The 21890-nt window shown below is 31.4% G+C and overlaps 2 pseudogenes; one reads left to right on the top strand and one right to left on the bottom strand.

Annotated features, from left to right (window-relative positions):
* Positions 1 to 6775: 6775 nt before the first annotated feature.
* LOC105799696 (pleiotropic drug resistance protein 2-like) lies at positions 6776 to 14266 on the bottom strand (annotated as a pseudogene).
* A 1011-nt stretch (positions 14267 to 15277) lies between these two features.
* LOC128032604 (ATP synthase subunit beta, chloroplastic-like) lies at positions 15278 to 16021 on the top strand (annotated as a pseudogene).
* Positions 16022 to 21890: the final 5869 nt, after the last annotated feature.

The following is a 21890-nucleotide window of genomic DNA, read 5'->3' as shown; positions in this document are numbered from 1 at the left end:
CCTTAAATCTTTGCGTACTTACCCCTAATAGAATTGTTTGATATTCAAAAGTGAAAGAAATCATTTTACCTGCCAACTGTGCAAAAAACGCGTCCAGCTGAACATGCTTTCACACACTCTCTCCAAAATCGATCTATTTTCTTAAGTTTTTTTTAAAAATGACTTATTTTACCAAATAATTCTTTCAGCATATATACCTAATTCATCCCATATATATATTTAATATAATAAGTTGCATACACCACATTTACTACAAATGGCACATTTACAATTTTTATTTAATATTTTTTATTTTGAAATTTAAAAATATATAAAAAACTATTTTTGAAAATTAAAAATAATTAAAATTATTATAAAAATTATAAATAAAATATAAACAAATACTTTTTAAATTTTTAATAAAATTAATTAAATGTTGATGTGTCATCTACATGACAATCCTCATGTATGCCACGTTAGAAAAATAACATAACTCGAGCTCTAAATGTTGACTTGATACATTTCAAAGCACAATAGAAAGTTAAGAGACAGTCATTTGAGCTTATGCCAATCAAACAACACAGATATGCCAAGATCTCATTTAAAAAGTCATCCAAAGTAAACTATGAATATGCCTTCAATAAGAACAATGCTTAAATCACAAAATGATACCTAAGTTATATCCATTTTCTCAAGTTTGTATCTAATTTTTTTTTTTAGTCAGAAGTGGCACCTAAACCATGCTCTGTTACCCAAAGTGATAAGCTATACTCCTTTAGCCAAATTATCCAGTTGTTCAAAACATATTTTAGCCTATCATTTTGTGATACTTGGCAATTTTTAACTAAACCCCCACCAAAAAAAAAAATATTTCCTTAAGCATTTTAAAAAACAAACAAACTTATTCATATTCATCTCTTTTGTTCTTCACCAAAGAATTTCAATAATGGAAAATTCAAGAACTCGTAGAAAAACTCATTTGAACCCAATTTTCGATGACAAAAACTAGATCCCAAAGAGATTTTATTTTATTTTTTGAAATTTTTAAATATACCCTACAGGACACATGTAAACCTTCAACTCGCTTGTGGAATCTAAAAAACTCCATAGGTGATGTACAAAATAGTTTTTCTTTAATTAAATTAAAACTTTTCAACTTTTTTTACACTCTCCACCTCTCCATGATTCTTTCTTCTCTTTTAAAGTTTTTGTAGAGCGAGTGTTTGGTACATTGATAGTCTACTTTTTTTTCCACAACCAATTTTAAAAAATTGACACGTGTCTTTTTATATTTATTTTTTAATATTTTACTATAGTCTTATAAGACATTTGTCAACCTTCTAACTTTGCTTATGGAGTCTAAAAACTCCTCTGACAATGTATCAATTAATTTCCCTTTTTCTTAAATGTTAGGGAACTATTTTTCAATCCTCTTTACCTTTTCTTTTTCCTTACGTAGTTTCTTCTCTGTATTTAGATTTTATGATTTATCCGGGTTTTCATTATAGAAGTTCATCAAACATTAACTATTTTATCCAAAGTATATAAAAAACGAAAAAAGTTATTTTTAAGAAAATAATAAATAGATTTTGAATTGAGTGAGAAAAGAATCGAAATTCAGGTTTAAAAAGGAAAAGAAGCTCGCTGGAATGTGGGATTAGTTTGTTGAAAATTGAGTTTGGATGAGTTATAGAATTTGGGTAAAGAAATAAAGTTTAACTCTTTTTTTTAAATTTCTTTTAGTTATGAATTTTCTTCTATCACAAAATGATTGACTAAGAATTTGTTTAACAACGGGATAATTTAGATAATGAGGTATGGTTTAAGTACCCTTGTTACAAAAAGAAAATACTAATTTATAAAATTAGTATAATTTATGTATGTATCAATTTAGACACAAATTAATGGAATAATGTGATAGAAAGATGCATGCATGCATATCAGAAGCAAAGGAGAAGATGCATGGATGCATAAACATAAAACTTAAAAAAAGCTGGTGTTTTCCATTTCTTTTTCCATCTTATAGAAACCTAGATGGTGAAGGGGAGACCAAAAGGTGATCGGATTATGTCATTTTAAATTTCCTTTTTATTAATAAAATAAACAAACATATTATTATATCATAAAATATGGTTAAAAGGGTGACTTTGACTTAACATCCAAGCTTCGATAATATTTTAATTTTTTAGAGGTGAAAGTGGGAAATATTAGGTACTTGAAATTTTTTATCAAAATTAATTAATAAATAATATTAAAATAAAAATATTAGATTAAATTATTTATTATAGTGTTATGAGTCGGTATCAAGTTAGCTTGTGACATCAACTCAATCAAATATATTATTAATATATAATTTATGGAAGTAATAAAGTGCGATAATAAAATTGAAATGTATACAAATATTGAAATAAGGACTAAAATTAATTTGTTAATTTAGTTATTAAATTTTGTGTTAATAGTAATTAATCATGATAATAATTGTTGATTGTATGTTGTAACTTAAAAGAAAAGGGTTATACTTATAAAAAGTCCTTAAGAAAAATAAAAATTCAATCAAGTTTTTAACTTAATTTACCCCAATTGAACCCTTGCTATTAATAAAATAAATAAATTAAGCCTTTATGTTAACGGTTTTGGTTTTTACTATGTTTGACCATTAAAATTAACTAACGATCCGATCAAATGATGGCACGTGATAGTCACTTTTCTTTAATAAAAATTATAAAAAATATATAAACTAAAAAAATTATAAAACATTATAAAGATTCATGAAAAAATATAAATTTTATATATTTTATAAAAATCACAAAACTTATAAAAAATCTAATAAATTATAAAAAGTCATCAAAATAGTTATCAAAATATTTTATGCTGACATACTAATATTTGTAATCGTTGAATAAGGCAATTTCAGCTTTAAAGTATCTAAGCATCTGAAAAATACTTTATAGCACGTAATACTTAGTAAATAATTTTCAAAATTTCAAGGTCCAAAATATTATATGTAAAAATGGAAAAGAAATAAAAATTAAACAATAAATTATTAATAAAAGGAGAAGGTCATTGTTATTTTATCTTTGGAAGGTCGAGAAAATTTGATTCAACATGTAATAATCTCAACCAATCTTATAACTATTCTCATTATTCAATAGTTAATTTAATACAACATGTTTATTCTAAATTTAGAGATTTAATTTCTAAAATGAGAATGCAATATAAATGCTTTTTTATATAATTTTTTATTAGTTTTTAACAATTTTTTTATAATTTTAAGTTGCTAAAGGTAGTCGACAGTAGGAATAAAAATGGGTCAATAAAGCTGGTAATTATGCACAAGCTAGATTGTAATATTAAATGGGTAGAAATGTTGGAGCCAACTTGGCCGATTACGAAAACCCCCCAAATATAGTTAACTAATGTCAAACGAGAAAACTTGGCAATCTCTTTCCCAAATATAGTTAATGTCCTTCTGATTTGTAATGAGAAAAAAAAGTGAATTATAATTACTTTTCGATGCATAAATTAATGAAAAATAAAACTAGATAGTTTAATCCTCGTAAACATAATTTGTATAATTAATTTTAATAATATTAATATTTTTTATGAATTTATAAGTCGTATCTATATTAATTGAGACACTCTCTCAAATGAACTAATAACAATTAAGAAAAAAAATCTAAATTAAGTGTATTAGGGTATAATCTATTAGTTATCGCTGTTTGAATACGTGCAATCCATCATCAAATATGAAATTTAATGGCTAAATTAATTAGAGAAAATGAGCCAAGGGTAGGCAAAGTGCCAAACCCAAATTAATAGACCTAGATTTTAGTCTAGAAAAAGAGATGAGAATCCAAATTGTTGGCTAATTAGAATTTGACATAATAATAAGAATAAATGCGGTGGAAACGCATTAATGGGGGACAGTGAGAAAGCACTAGGACGCCGATATTGAGGAATGCCCCGTGAATACGTGTATTGGTTTGTCATTTGTGAATCAGAAATAGGAAATAGGAAATGATGCCAACCCAACCCCCTTCTTACAAGTCAAAGCTAACGTAAGTTACATATCAACTCATCTACATCCAACAACGTATAGGGCGGTGGCTAAACCTCTTATTAGCCATCCTAAATGTCAGACATGAAAGTATATATAAAAAAAACAGATTAAGGAGTGGTTTGATTTGATGCTTTCATCATGATGAGGTGAGGAGGATGGCTGAAAACTTGGACTCCCCGGGGGGATGATTTGCTTCAAAATTCGGCATAGCATTAGCTGCATAATTACGCTCTCTATATGTATGCACAGTGCACTACTTCCGCCACCCAATCTTGTTTAATCAAATCATGTTCCTAACAAACCAAAGCACTGCATTTGGAGATGTTGCGCAAGTGTTTCTCAGCTACTACACTATTCAGTACCAATATAACTTATTGGGCACCAATAAAGCAAGCTTCGTCTACACCATCAAAAGCCTCCCAAGTAGAGGTGTAATTACACTTGCCCATGTATCGGCTTAAAAGTCTGCTTGAAAAGTTAAAAATGTTTGGGTAAAAATATAGACCCAAAAATTTAATACCCATTTTTTAAACGGACCGAAGCTTGAGTAAGCTTTTTCGGCCCGACCCGAATTTGTAAAAAAAAAATTGTTGTTATTTTTTTACTGTTTTGTCATTGTTTTTCTATTGTTTTGCTATTATTTCGCTACTATATTGCTACAATTTTGTTGTTATTGTTTGAATATTATATAACTCTTATTTTATTATTAATTTTGCTACTATTTTAGAGGTATTTGTTTGCTAAGTTGCACTTATCTTAGTGTTATTTAAGTATTTTTTTTATTCTTTTTCCATTTGTTGATAAATATTTATTTTAATATTTTTAGTGTATTTGATGTATTATGTTTTTTATATTTATTTTTATATAAAAAATAATATAAAAAATTTTAATACGAGTAGATCGGGCCGGACTCAGGTTTTAGTATTTTTATCCGGACCGAGCTTGAGAAAAATTTTAGGCCCATTTTTTGAGTCAGTTCAAGCCCGAGCCTAGAAAAACGAGCCTAAATTTTTACTTGGTTCGGCCAACCTGATCCATGGACAACTCTAGATGTAATCAAGTTGAGCTCAAATTCAAAATTCAATACTCCATTCGAGTTCAATTGAACATCTATTTTAAACTTAAACTCAACTTGAGATATAATCAATCTAAACTCAATTAAGGTCAATTCTCGGTTTTCTTACTCATACTTGATTAAACTTGTTATTTTAAAACTCAATTGAAAATGTAATAATGATTTTTATAACATAACAATATGACTTTTCAATAACTAAGTCAACATACTTCTAAATATAAAAGCAAAAGTCTAATTGATACAACATTAGACATTACTCCAATAGAAAAATTCAATCAAATACAACATCAACCCATTAAATAAATTAAAACTAAAACACAAAAACATCACAATTTTACTCCAATACTTCAAAAGTGTTGGTATGCTCATTTCAATTGGATTTTTCAATAATTTCAAGTAGAAAATATTTGTACTTTTGAAAATGTTGAAGATCATTTGTAACGACTCAATTTTTAGTGGTATAAAAATTACGATTTTAGGACCTTATTTTTGTAAATTGATTCCATAAATATTAAACAAGGATATTTACGGAGTTACTATAAAGATGAATTAAAATTTGGATGATCAATTTAGTCAAAATTGTGGTTAATTAGGGCCCAAGGACTAATTTGTAAATTCTAATCGTTGTAGATTTTTAATTAGAAAATGACTTGAGGACTAGATCTAAAATAGCAATTAGACCATACTTAATTAATACTTAATGGACGGTATGATTTTATTAAACTAAATAAGTGAAATTAAGGTTAATTATAAATAAAACATAATCAACCAAAACTAATCAAACATTAAGGCATGTATAAAAGGATGATTTCGTGGAAAGAAAGAGAAAAAGAATACCTTTCTTCATTATCTAAACCGACCACCATTGTTGAACTAAGAAACCTCCCAAGCTTGAAACATTCGACCATAAATTGGTAAGTTCATTTAGGTCCTTTTCTTGAAATTTTTATAGATTTGAAGTCATGAGAGTTGGATTTAGCTAGCCCATGTACTAATTTATGAAACTATTAAAGTTTCATAAAGTAACCATTGTTAAGAAGTAGATGAAATTGGTGTGAAATATCTAGAAATTAAGCTTAGATTAAGAAAAAGGACTAAATTGTAAAACTTAATTGTTAGTTTCAGATATTAAGGAAAAATTGAATAAAATGAAAAATATCATGAAATTTCAATAGGAATAGGAAATAGAAAGTCCCTAATGAGTAATTGTGAAATCGAATTTATATCCGAAGCTTTAGATTGAAATTTATGTTTGTCCCGAATTTAGGGACTAAATTGAATAAATTGTAAAGTACGCTCAAATTTGTGATTGGTTCTAATTTGAATAAAACTTGATAATATTATATGTTTTATGATTTTATTTAGCTAACGTTGACACGGACCGTCGAGAGGGAACGAAAAATTGAAAGTCGTCAACGAATAACTCAAAAATTCGATTTGTATTTTTACAATTCGGGAACCACTTATTTTCTGCATGTACATGTCATTTTGAATTATATGGTGTACATATGAGTTATTATTGGATTATTGACTTGAACTGCTACAGTTTAGATTGAATATCGAGACAAAGGCTAAATTGAATAGATTAGAAAGTTGTATGAATTAATTAATATGTGATAATTGATATGAAATTGAGTTGAAATATGTTGTTTATATGATGATTTGATGAATTGGTGGGTTATTTGGATATGATTAAATATGATTTGAACTTTATATAATGAATCAGAAATTTGGTTACCCTATTAGTTGTTCGGACTGAGTCGGATATAGCTGGCATACCATAGGGTTAGATTATTAATTGAAAACCATCATTGTCGGGCAACCTGGGGTGGTAGATTGTTCACATTGAGTCATTATTTTCAGGCAACTCGGGGTGACATATTAATCAGATCTAGAAAACCATCATTGTTGGGTAACTCGGGCTGAAAAATTAATTAGATTGAGAAAATCATCATTGTCTGGCAATTCGGGATGGTAATATGTATACGTATGGCGTCATCGTTTCCAAGCAACCCGAGGTGACGAATCCACTTATCCGTTCTTAATCTGTGTCTACAGGCAATGGCGACAGCAGAAGGGAGCATCATCAGCAGCCACCGTTGAACTGGGCCATGGGAGGATGGGCAGCATCGAACCAGGTGGCTTCCATGGGAGGACCTCTTGCCGAGGCTTTACGATCATCATCCACATCTAATTCATCACCCACTAGTGTTCTACATCAGTTGCCTAAGGGTTCTACTTCTAAAATTAGCTATATCAGCACTTGAATTTAGTCACTGTTAATGTTATTTTTTTCTCTTCCCCTTTCAACTCTTTTAACTAATTTAGACACTGAAAACGCGTTCCTATGCAAGTTGCTTGCACTTTCTGTATGTTGGCTTTATGTCTTAGTGGTCTTTAACTGTCATATTAGCAAACATATATATGTTACGGTTTTGAAGGGTTTTCCTTAAAAATAAGTTTTGAAGCAATGGTGGAATAGGGGATAATTAAGAAAAGCTACTTTTCACTTCGATGAAATGGAGATGCTTCCATTTCTGATTTTGAAGCAGTTCTTTTAGCCTTTCAATTCTATCTTATAGCAGCAAAATCTTGGCGCTGCATTTATGTAAAAAGAATATGGAACTATCGTTTCCACCGACCAACTACAAGTTGTTTTCAATTGAAGTTAGTCAAATGGTTTGGTGAATTTGAAATTCGAAGCTTATCTATCTCCTTTGGTAGTTGAGGAACCTGATACCATAGGCAAATACGAAGAAGAAAAGGAGACACCAACCAACATGAGCCACGGCAACTGCTGGAAGAAAGCTGTATTCGAACCCCAAATCTTCTTTAAGGAAGCCCTTTACGGTCATATTTTGCCGTCCAGGGACCTCAAGAGGACCGTCCTTGTCACCCACTTGAGACGTCACAAGGCCATATAGTGTCCAAGCCACTGGAGATGCCCAATAATACCACCTCCACCATATTGGGATTTGCTGCAATGCGATGAATAATAAGTAATTTTTAGCACATCTTTCCCCCTCAAGCGGAAAAGTGTAGTTAGTTAATGGCTTTTAAATGACTTACAGTCCTAGGAATGAGAAAACCAGAGAACAAGTTCCAAAAACTTAGGAAGAATGACATGACAATGGCGGCAATTTGATGACCAGGAGTTAGAGCGACGACCATCATTCCATACAAGGTGAAGTAGATAAAGCATGTTAATATGTAGTAGTAGAACCATAAGAATTTCACCGGCGTCCACTCAAATCCTATCATCGAGTAAATAAGTAATGTATAAATGAGAGTTTGAATTGCAGTATAGATTATCTCTATTGCCACCTGCAGGAAATAAAGGATAGTTCTTAAGTCCACCATTCAATGGCAATGTCCTGAAAACAAATCAATTTCATTTGTACAAAACTGAACAATGTTTACCTGAGCGAATGCATAAGGCAATTCAGAATACATTCCAGCTGCTCTTTCCCGGTAGAAGACTGTTCTCTCAATTGCAACAACAGATTGAACAGCAGCAGCATTGGTTGCTCCGAGGAAAAGCACGGCTGAATACATTGCTCCGAGAAGATTCATCAGATCTTGTTGTCTTGATCTAGTTATCACAATAGTTTTGGTTAATCCCAAAACTTTCCATCACCCTTGGCAGAAATACATTGTTTCTATGATAAAAAATAATGCTTACATCCGTTGTCCTTTGTTCCAGAAGATAATACCAAATAAGATGCCGATAACTGTTGTCATGAAAAACCTGATGGCATTGTATTGAGGGTTCCTCCAGTAAGACCAGTGTTGTTTCCAAAAGCATGCCTTGCATTGGGTAAGGAATGGCTGAGAATATTGTGTTGGGAAGAAGAGATCCTTGGTGCCAGGTGCTGGTGCACTGAGCTCTTTGATAAGTTCTTGGTTCATCCTGAAAGTTTGTAAAATTAAGAAATTGAGCCCAATGATGGGCCAGTCTAAGGGGAGAAAAATTGCCTGATCTTTGGCATTGCATTTGAACATACCGATAAAGTGATGAATTGGCGTAAATATCAGTAAAATCCACATCCAATTGAGCCTCGACAGATGGAGCACTGACTTCAAGCATCCATGTCGCCGGATTGTATCCATCTCTGATCTTCGGAACCCCTTGGACGGCCTGCACTCGAAGATGCAATTTTAGAACTAGCTTATGTTGCTCAACTTTGTCATCGAGTTACCTAATAATAAGTTTCACCTCAAAATATTCTATAAGCTTGTGAGAATGACGACCAAGTGGTCCAGAATAAATGACTTGCCCTCCTCTTTTCATTAACAACAACTGCAACAAGCATAATACTAAGTTCAATGAAAAGCAGGCAATAGAAATAAAAAAACAACAGAAAAGTGGTGAAGTTCCTGAAAAAGAAATGAGTGCATCAAGTTCTTCACCTCATCAAATGCTTCAAATATGTCAATACTAGGCTGATGAATTGTGCAGACAACAGTCCTCCCTGTGTCCACAGTGTTTCTCACTGTTCGCATAACGATGGCTGCAGCCCGGGCATCAAGCCCTGAAGTTGGCTCATCCATGAAGATGATAGAAGGATTAGCAACCAACTCTACGGCTATTGTCAACCTTTTCCTTTGTTCAGTTGAAAGGCCTTCAATTCCAGGAAGACCAACTAAAGCATTCCTTAGTGGTTTGAGCTCGACCAACTCCATAACTTCCTCAACAAACATCTATTCAACGATAAATTCCAAACATAGTTTTACAATAGGAACTCTGTATATGATTCCAGAACAAGTGATCTTTACAGATGTTTTTACAAACCTTTCTAGTGCTGGTGTCTGTGTCGGAAGCAAGACGGAGCCAAGCTGAGTACAAGAGTGATTCGTAAACGGTGACATGTGGGGAGTGAATGTCATTTTGTTCACAGTAACCGCTGACACGAGCAAAGGTTGCTTGGTTCTTGGTGTAACTTTGAGATCTTGATATGTCCCTCAATGTATCCTCTTGTTTTCCTCCCTGCTAAAACATCCATCAGGGTTGTCTTTCCAGCACCACTCACACCCACCAACGCTGTCAATATTCCTGGTCTGAAAGCACCACTAACATCTCAAGCAATGAAGACGATCTACTTCTATGCCTTGAGTCTTCATTTCCTGGTAAAGAAACTATGATTAAACCAAAAATATCATGAACAAAATGTCAGCTTATAAAGTTTTCAATGTCTCTCAGATAACATGTAAGTAACTTACAGCAGGCATATCAACATAGTAGTTAACATGGTTGAACGCAAGTGAAAGGGGTTGGAAAGGCAAAACCATGCCTTTTCTAGGATTGTTAGAAGAGTTTCTTGCTTTCATATGAATACCAGTAAATCATTCAGAAAAGTTATACACTTCTAAACAGACGGGGAAAAAAAACTCAAAGCTCAAAAGCATTTCAATCACCTTCTGGTATTCTTCCACCCGAGTATGGGTTTTTAGTCTTCTTTTCATCTTCATTGACAACTACTGCTTTGGAACCACCCAGAGCTGAAATCCCACATTGAAAATTTATTCAAACCCAATCAAATGTAAGTTGTAGATGTTGTCAAAATGAAATTAAGAATGTCACTTACGATTCAGGAAAGTCAAAGCTCCAATAAATAAAATGTTGAAGACAAGGGAGAATGCGAAGAGTGCTCCAACACAAATCCAAAACCAATATTCTTCGGTGAAGAAGCCTCTGGTCTTGAGAAGAACTTTACCCATTGTTGGTGCATCAATTAAGGGTCTCAGATTGTTCGGCATTGCATCCATTATGTGTAAGACAATGATTTATGAATGGCTAACCCAAGTTTATATAACTAAATGCATAAGACTTTGAAGATCTTACCGCACTCCATCTTTCATCAAGGAATTCATTCATGACGATGGCATTTTGTCCATACATCATAGGAGAAACATAGTAGCCCCAGATCATCCATGGCTCAATGTCATCTGCAAGTAATAACTCTTAGGATGTTTGAACTGAAGCTAAATGTTAATAGCGACAAAGAGAGGTCAACAACCACTTACTTTTGGCAATGATAAAACCTCCAAGTACAAAAACCAATAACAAGGTGAAGGTACCCAAGGTGTTTGCCACCACTTCTGTTCTTCCTATTGCAGCAATGAACCTAAAGAGCGACAAAGCCATCTGATGGACGCCAAAGAATGCCAAGAACTGACGGAAAAACCTGGAGATTACACCCAAAAATGATGTTTAGTCAAAGGCTGAAATAACAGGATGATGATCAATAGAAAAAAAAAAGGATTGCTTTCAATGTAACTTACCTGCTAGCAGCTGGAGCAAAGCCAATTGTATAGTATGTTAGAGCAATCCATATCCCTGATTCCATAAGTGAGAGTGGGATTCTAAGCACCCAAATTGGCAAACCAAAACCCCACGCTGGATAAAACAATAAGTCCCTTTGTTTATAGAACACTGGTAGCCTGAAAACCGTCATTGCAAGTTCCGCCGTTCCATTGAACATCACATTGATTAGACTGAAAAACAAGGCTCCAAAGAATTTTTGACCATTTTCCAAGGATCCAACTGGCATTTCAGTTCTTAAAAACACAGTCAAGGCAATCAATGACATGATTGTTATTTGGACAGTCTTAAAAATGTACACGAACGAGTTTCGCTTCATTAGCAGCCATTCCCTTGCAAAGCACGCCTTGAACAGTTCCCAATTGGAAATTCCATATTTTTTAGTAACTAAAGCAGCAGGGTGGGTACTAGTTTTGTCATAAGGAACCTTAAGATCCATTGAAAGTTGCTGACCAATGCAGAAGCAACTGAAGCCATTGACAAAGTCAGAAACTGAAACATATCCGTAAGGTAGGCTCTTTTGGAACCAGTATTGTTGTTGGTCTTTCTTGGATGTTACTTCTTGCAGAAAGTCTGCAATTCCTTTTCTTTCAGGACATTTGAAGCCCATGAATTCGAAGAAATCCAGGACACTCTCACGTGGACCCTGGTAGACAATTTGACCCTCTGAGAGTACGATAACATCATCGAATAGATCGAATGTCTCCGGCGCTGGTTGTAGAAGAGAAATGATCATGGTTACATCCATGGTATGAACCATTTGTCTCATGAACTTGCAAATCTGGAAAGTAGTTGAACTATCCAATCCTGTTGATATTTCATCCATAAATAAAGCCTTTGCTGGTCCTACCAACATTTCTCCTATAGTAGAAGTTGAATCGAAAACAACCATTAGACTAAAAATGCCACGGTGATAGACAAAAAGGCTGTTGGAGAAAATATACCTGTGGTGACACGCTTCTTTTGCCCACCGGAAATACCCCGACGCATATCATCTCCGACCATGATATCCGCACAAATATCCAATCCAAGTATCTGTTACAAATTCTTACAAGAGTCAAATACTACTTTTTAATTTGTCTGTCTAAGCGATAAACTAAGAGGAATAATAACCTTTAGAATATAATCAGTGACCAAGCTTGTTTCTTGGCCTGCAACTGCTGTGGCTTTCATGAAAGCATCAATCTCAGGATCAGGCTTAATTCCAACTTCCTTCTCTCTCCTGGACAACTCCGAAAGCATTTCATATCGGGTACCCACACCCAAACAACGTCCCGAAAAATCCAATGTCTCCCTCACTGTCATTTCGCCATAGTGAAGATCGTGTTGACTGATATAAGCGCACGTTCTTTGAGGAACAAATTCATTCAAATCGTGACCGCAATAAGTGACTTTCCCAGATGACTGTTTACACAAAGCCAAGTTGAAGTTATTTTTAGGAGATCATATGATATTTCAGATGAAACCAATTATATAAAGTGGGATTAGGAAAGTCACCCTTAGATCACGATCAAGCTTTCCAGCGAGTGCCATCAACAACGTTGTTTTTCCAGCTCCTGGAGGACCTAGAAGTAGAGTCATCCTGAAAATTTTCATTCAAATTTAATTGATAATTCACACAAAGTTATATAAACTACGACATCATGATAAACTTTCATGGGAAAAAATAACCTCGAAGGTTTGACTATGCCGCTAACGTCTTTAAGTATCTGATTTTTTCTCTTCTTAGATGGTGCAAGCCGAAGCAATCCGAGAATGCTCTGTTTTTTAAACAAAAGTTAAAAACGCGGAAATCGAAATAAACCAAATAAAAATATCAAATTCTAGTACAATAGATTCAAATTCGAACTGATAAATTATTCTTTTTGAAAAAAAAATACCTCTATGGTGTTCAAGGTAACATTGAGAAGAGTAGGCAGGGCTCTGCTTCCAACATATACATCTCCTTCAACTTCCAAATGCTGAAACCGAACTTCAATGGTTGGAATCTCGATCCCCACTCTAAACCAAACAAAACCGAATCAATCAAATCAAATAAGATCAATATTCCAAAACGACATACGTATATTGGTTAACTTACCTATCGGTTCTGTCCCTTAATCTTCTCAAGAACTTTTCATTATCTTCTTCAACAACTTTCAACATACTAGCCATTAACTGCTTCTTAGCTTGCATTCCAAGCTTAGCTACATCAACTTCATGGTGAACCACTTTGCCGTTATCAAGAATCTGTGTCAACATCCCTTTTCTCAACCGATCATACGTGGGTAACCTCTCTATAGCCGCCCAACGTAGTTCCTCCTCCTCCTCATCTTGACGTCCACTCCTGCCAACGCTTCGGCGGCGCTTGCCAAACCTCCTTGAAGCTGGCTGAGGTCCAGCTCCGATAGCTCCTTCCGCTGCTCATCGACCTTGCTAGTAGATCATCTCCAGCAAGAGCTGACGCCATTGTTTTGTTCGTCTTACTCCTTGATTCAGGCTACTAAGACAATAATAATCTTAATAAATATCAACAACATGAATGAATTCTCCTTGGTTTCTGGCAGAAAAAAAATGAAAACTGAGAGACAAAGAATTGAAGATGAAAATAATGGAGTCAAATCTGTTTGAAGTATGAATTACATAGACGCCATCAATTAATCACTTTTTTGAAGCTTTGTTTTTGCTTACGATTCAGTGCATGGTTGAAGAAAAACTGTTTCTTTCTATTACTATAGAAATACAAAATCTGATTTTGTGATTATTTTCTCTGCTTTTAAATTAAAATTAAGTCAGGAAGTGCAAAGAAGCCAGACGCACGTTGAACTAAAAAAATGAACACTTTGCGGCTACTGGAAAAGATTGCGTTTATAACAGATTTTTTGTTTGAAATTCAATTCACGTGGACACCGTAGTATTACCTGTAAGTGATGCCATTAACTAAAATTTTTAAAATAGTATAAAAACCTAAAATGAAATTCTATTTTTGGAAAACTAAATTCAGGTTCCAACTTCAACAACCCCTGAAATGTACATTGGTCATATTTCATAGCATATCATATACGGCTGAACGAGGGAGATATGCCGAATGTTTAACATATTTGGCTAAATAGATTTCTTTTTTCTTAAATTGGAGAAATAGGTTGATTTTGGAGTGTGTGTGAAAATACGTCCAGTTTAGCAGAAAAACGCGTACAGCTGGACTAGTTTTCCAAAGAAAGCATGTTTAATTGGACGCGTTTTTACTTTAAGTCACTTTTTAGTTAAATGTTAGTAATTTTTTCCTTGGGTATTGGGTCTAATTCCTCTTCCACTTATATTTGTATTTTTATTTCATGTTGTTTTAAGATTTTTTTTAATTAATATTTTTAACATATTAGCTCCTTTGGTTAAATGGTGATTTCATCTTTGAGTCTTAAGTTCAATTCCTTTTCTAAACACATTTATAATTTTTATTTCATGTTATTTCAAGCTTTTTGTTTTTAATTAATAAATATATTATTTTTATTTTTAATTAATAACCTTTTTATTTATAAAATCAAATATTTAATCCATATCATGAGTGTAGTAAATTTTAGTATTATATATTTTTGTATGTATTTTCAAATATTTCAAATATAAACAATAATGATATTTGAAATAATTAACTGAAATATTTTACATATAAAAATATTTGAAACATCATACCCAAAATGTAAATGAAAAACAATGATGAAATATTTTACATATAAAAACAATAATTGTATCTTAAATAATTAATTTATTTTATAATATTAGAAAGCACCATACTCACAATATACGTGGAGAAAATAAATAATTGACGTACAAATATTTAAAACAACATGAAATAAAAAATACAAATATGAGTGGATGATGAATCAAACTCAAGACTCAAGGAGAAAACCACTAACATTTAACCACTTGACCAAAGAAACTAATTATATTTAAAAAGTCAAAAAATGTGATTTAAAGGGAAAAAACGTCCAGTTAGACGTGTTTTCCTGGGTACTTCACTAGAAAGAATTACTTCTACCAAGGAGGGATCCATAACTTTTATTCAAGCAGTTTATGTACCTGCAGATGATTTGACCGACCCTGCCCCTGCCACAACATTTGTGCATTTAGATGCTACAACCGACCCTGCCCCTACCCCTGCCAAAGGTATTTATCCAGCGGTAGATCCTTTAGACTCAACGTCCACTATGCTCCAACCTCAAATCGTTGGTGAGGAACATTATGAAACTGCGCAAAGGGTTAAGTAAACCTTACAGCGTTACAAAGAACTTCAGGACATTATAGCTATCCTTGGGTTGGATGAATTGTCCGAAGAGGATCTCTTAACCGTAGCAAGAGCGTGAAAATTTGAGCGTTTCTTATGACAACCCTTTTTCGTAGCGGAAGCATTTATCGGTTCCCCGGGGAAATATGTTGGTCTAGCAGAAACAATTAGAGGATTTAAATTGATACTTTTCGAAGAATTAGACGGTCTTTCTGAACAAGCCTTTTATTTGGTAGGTAACATCGACGAAGCTACTGCGAAGGCTACGAACTTAGAAATGGAGAGCAAATTGAAGAAATGACCTTAAATCTTTGCGTACTTACCCCTAATAGAATTGTTTGATATTCAAAAGTGAAAGAAATCATTTTACACGCTAATGTGTAAAAAACGCGTCAAATGAACATGCTTTCACACACTCTCTCCAAAATCGATCTATTTTCTTAAGTTTTTTTTAAAAATGACTTATTTTACCAAATAATTCTTTCAGCATATATACCTAATTCATCCCATATATATATTTAATATAATAAGTTGCATACACCACATTTACTACAAATGGCACATTTACAATTTTATTTAATATTTTTTATTTTGAAATTTAAAATATATAAAAAACTATTTTTGAAAATTAAAATAATTAAAATTATTATAAAAATTATAAATAAAATATAAACAAATACTTTTTAAATTTTTAATAAAATTAATTAAATGTTGATGTGTCATCTACATGACAATCCTCATGTATGCCACGTTAGAAAAATAACATAACTCGAGCTCTAAATGTTGACTTGATACATTTCAAAGCACAATAGAAAGTTAAGAGACAGTCATTTGAGCTTATGCCAATCAAACAACACAGATATGCCAAGATCTCATTTAAAAAGTCATCCAAAGTAAACTATGAATATGCCTTCAATAAGAACAATGCTTAAATCACAAAATGATACCTAAGTTATATCCATTTTCTCAAGTTTGTATCTAATTTTTTTTTTTAGTCAGAAGTGGCACCTAAACCATGCTCTGTTACCCAAAGTGATAAGCTATACTCCTTTAGCCAAATTATCCAGTTGTTCAAAACATATTTTAGCCTATCATTTTGTGATACTTGGCAATTTTTAACTAAACCCCCACCAAAAAAAAAAATATTTCCTTAAGCATTTTAAAAAACAAACAAACTTATTCATATTCATCTCTTTTGTTCTTCACCAAAGAATTTCAATAATGGAAAATTCAAGAACTCAGTAGAAAACTCATTTGAACCCAATTTTCGATGACAAAACTAGATCCCAAAGAGATTTTATTTTATTTTTGAAATTTTTAAATATACCCTACAGGACACATGTAAACCTTCAACTCGCTTGTGGAATCTAAAAAACTCCATAGGTGATGTACAAAATAGTTTTTCTTTAATTAAATTAAAACTTTTCAACTTTTTTTACACTCTCCACCTCTCCATGATTCTTTCTTCTCTTTTAAAGTTTTTGTAGAGCGAGTGTTTGGTACATTGATAGTCTACTTTTTTTTCCACAACCAATTTTAAAAAATTGACACGTGTCTTTTTATATTTATTTTTTAATATTTTACTATAGTCTTATAAGACATTTGTCAACCTTCTAACTTTGCTTATGGAGTCTAAAAACTCCTCTGACAATGTATCAATTAATTTCCCTTTTTCTTAAATGTTAGGGAACTATTTTTCAATCCTCTTTACCTTTTCTTTTTCCTTACGTAGTTTCTTCTCTGTATTTAGATTTTATGATTTATCTGGGGTTTTTCATTATAGAAGTTCATCAAACATTAACTATTTTATCCAAAGTATATAAAAAAACGAAAAAAAGTTATTTTTAAGAAAAATAATAAATAGATTTTGAATTGAGTGAGAAAAGAATCGAAATTCAGGTTTAAAAAGGAAAAGAAGCTCGCTGGAATGTGGGATTAGTTTGTTGAAAATTGAGTTTGGATGAGTTATAGAATTTGGGTAAAGAAATAAAGTTTAACTCTTTTTTTTTTAAATTTCTTTTAGTTATGAATTTTCTTCTATCACAAAATGATTGACTAAGAATTTGTTTAACAACGGGATAATTTAGATAATGAGGTATGGTTTAAGTACCCTTGTTACAAAAAGAAAATACTAATTTATAAAATTAGTATAATTTATGTATGTATCAATTTAGACACAAATTAATGGAATAATGTGATAGAAAGATGCATGCATGCATATCAGAAGCAAAGGAGAAGATGCATGGATGCATAAACATAAAACTTAAAAAAAGCTGGTGTTTTCCATTTCTTTTTCCATCTTATAGAAACCTAGATGGTGAAGGGGAGACCAAAAGGTGATCGGATTATGTCATTTTAAATTTCCTTTTTATTAATAAAATAAACAAACATATTATTATATCATAAAATATGGTTAAAAGGGTGACTTTGACTTAACATCCAAGCTTCGATAATATTTTAATTTTTTAGAGGTGAAAGTGGGAAATATTAGGTACTTGAAATTTTTATCAAAATTAATTAATAAATAATATTAAAATAAAATATTAGATTAAATTATTTATTATAGTGTTATGAGTCGGTATCAAGTTAGCTTGTGACATCAACTCAATCAAATATATTATTAATATATAATTTATGGAAGTAATAAAGTGCGCATAATAAAATTGAAATGTATACAAATATTGAAATAAGGACTAAAATTAATTTGTTAATTTAGTTATTAAATTTTGTGTTAATAGTAATTAATCATGATAATAATTGTTGATTGTATGTTGTAACTTAAAAGAAAAGGGTTATACTTATAAAAAGTCCTTAAGAAAAATAAAAATTCAATCAAGTTTTTAACTTAATTTACCCCAATTGAACCCTTGCTATTAATAAAATAAATAAATTAAGCCTTTATGTTAACGGTTTTGGTTTTACTATGTTTGACCATTAAAATTAACTAACGATCCGATCAAATGATGGCACGTGATAGTCACTTTTCTTTAATAAAATTATAAAAAATATATAAACTAAAAAAATTATAAAACATTATAAAGATTCATGAAAAAATATAAATTTTATATATTTTATAAAAATCACAAAACTTATAAAAAATCTAATAAATTATAAAAGTCATCAAAATAGTTATCAAAATATTTTATGCTGACATACTAATATTTGTAATCGTTGAATAAGGCAATTTCAGCTTTAAAGTATCTAAGCATACTGAAAAATACTTTATAGCACGTAATACTTAGTAAATAATTTTCAAAATTTCAAGGTCCAAAATATTATATGTAAAAATGGAAAAGAAATAAAATTAAACAATAAATTATTAATAAAAGGAGAAGGTCATTGTTATTTTATCTTTGGAAGGTCGAGAAAATTTGATTCAACATGTAATAATCTCAACCAATCTTATAACTATTCTCATTATTCAATAGTTAATTTAATACAACATGTTTATTCTAAATTTAGAGATTTAATTTCTAAAATGAGAATGCAATATAAATGCTTTTTTATATAATTTTTTATTAGTTTTTAACAATTTTTTTATAATTTTAAGTTGCTAAAGGTAGTCGACAGTAGGAATAAAAATGGGTCAATAAAGCTGGTAATTATGCACAAGCTAGATTGTAATATTAAATGGGTAGAAATGTTGGAGCCAACTTGGCCGATTACGAAAACCCCCCAAATATAGTTAACTAATGTCAAACGAGAAAACTTGGCAATCTCTTTCCCCAAATATAGTTAATGTCCTTCTGATTTGTAATGAGAAAAAAAAAAGTGAATTATAATTACTTTTCGATGCATAAATTAATGAAAAATAAAACTAGATAGTTTAATCCTCGTAAACATAATTTGTATAATTAATTTTTAATAATATTAATATTTTTTTATGAATTTATAAGTCGTATCTATATTAATTGAGACACTCTCTCAAATGAACTAATAACAATTAAGAAAAAAAAAATCTAAATTAAGTGTATTAGGGTATAATCTATTAGTTATCGTCGTTTGAATACGTGCAATCCATCTGTCAAATATGAAATTTAATGGCTAAATTAATTAGAGAAAATGAGCCAAGGGTAGGCAAAGTGCCAAACCCAAATTAATAGACCTAGATTTTAGTCTAGAAAAAAAGAGATGAGAATCCAAATTGTTGGCTAATTAGAATTTGACATAATAATAAGAATAAATGCGGTGGAAACGCATTAATGGGGGACAGGTGAGAAAGCACTAGGGACGCTGATATTGAGGAATGCCCCGTGAATACGTGTATTGGTTTGTCATTTGTGAATCAGAAATAGGAAATAGGAAATGATGCCAACCCAACCCCCTTCTTACAAGTCAAAGCTAACGTAAGTTACATATCAACTCATCTACATCCAACAACGTATAGGGCGGTGGCTAAACCTCTTATTAGCCATCCTAAATGTCAGACATGAAAGTATATATAAAAAAAAACAGATTAAGGAGTGGTTTGATTTGATGCTTTCATCATGATGAGGTGAGGAGGATGGCTGAAAACTTGGACTCCCCGGGGGGATGATTTGCTTCAAAATTCGGCATAGCATTAGCTGCATAATTACGCTCTCTATATGTATGCACAGTGCACTACTTCCGCCACCCAATCTTGTTTAATCAAATCATGTTCCTAACAAACCAAAGCACTGCATTTGGAGATGTTGCGCAAGTGTTTCTCAGCTACTACACTATTCAGTACCAATATAACTTATTGGGCACCAATAAAGCAAGCTTCGTCTACACCATCAAAAGCCTCCCAAGTAGAGGTGTAATTACACTTGCCCATGTATCGGCTTAAAAGTCTGCTTGAAAAGTTAAAATGTTTGGGTAAAATATAGACCCAAAAATTTAATACCCATTTTTTAAACGGACCGAAGCTTGAGTAAGCTTTTTCGGCCCGACCCGAATTTGTAAAAAAAAAATTGTTGTTATTTTTTTACTGTTTTGTCATTGTTTTTCTATTGTTTTGCTATTATTTCGCTACTATATTGCTACAATTTTGTTGTTATTGTTTGAATATTATATAACTCTTATTTTATTATTAATTTTGCTACTATTTTAGAGGTATTTGTTTGCTAAGTTGCACTTATCTTAGTGTTATTTAAGTATTTTTTTATTCTTTTTCCATTTGTTGATAAATATTTATTTTAATATTTTTAGTGTATTTGATGTATTATGTTTTTTAAATTTATTTTTATATAAAAAATAATATAAAAAATTTTAATACGAGTAGATCGGGCCGGACTCAGGTTTTAGTATTTTTATCCGGACCGAGCTTGAGAAAAATTTTAGGCCCATTTTTTGAGTCAGTTCAAGCCCGAGCCTAGAAAAACGAGCCTAAATTTTTACTTGGTTCGGCCAACCTGATCCATGGACAACTCTAGATGTAATCAAGTTGAGCTCAAATTCAAAATTCAATACTCCATTCGAGTTCAATTGAACATCTATTTTTAAACTTAAACTCAACTTGAGATATAATCAATCTAAACTCAATTAAGGTCAATTCTCGGTTTTCTTACTCATACTTGATTAAACTTGTTATTTTAAAACTCAATTGAAAATGTAATAATGATTTTTATAACATAACAATATGACTTTTCAATAACTAAGTCAACATACTTCTAAATATAAAAGCAAAAGTCTAATTGATACAACATTAGACATTACTCCAATAGAAAAATTCAATCAAATACAACATCAACCCATTAAATAAATTAAAACTAAAACACAAAAACATCACAATTTTACTCCAATACTTCAAAAGTGTTGGTATGCTCATTTCAATTGGATTTTTCAATAATTTCAAGTAGAAAATATTTGTACTTTTGAAAATGTTGAAGATCATTTGTAACGACTCAATTTTTAGTGGTATAAAAATTACGATTTTAGGACCTTATTTTTGTAAATTGATTCCATAAATATTAAACAAGGATATTTACGGAGTTACTATAAAGATGAATTAAAATTTGGATGATCAATTTAGTCAAAATTGTGGTTAATTAGGGCCCAAGGACTAATTTGTAAATTCTAATCGTTGTAGATTTTAATTAGAAAATGACTTGAGGACTAGATCTAAAATAGCAATTAGACCATACTTAATTAATACTTAATGGACGGTATGATTTTATTAAACTAAATAAGTGAAATTAAGGTTAATTATAAATAAAACATAATCAACCAAAAC

The sequence above is a fragment of the Gossypium raimondii genome, chromosome 9 (genome assembly GCF_025698545.1).
Source record: "Gossypium raimondii isolate GPD5lz chromosome 9, ASM2569854v1, whole genome shotgun sequence".
Taxonomy (NCBI): Eukaryota; Viridiplantae; Streptophyta; class Magnoliopsida; order Malvales; family Malvaceae; genus Gossypium; species Gossypium raimondii.
The sequence above is the reverse complement of the archived record's forward strand: the minus strand, read 5'-3'. Positions and strand labels throughout refer to the sequence as shown.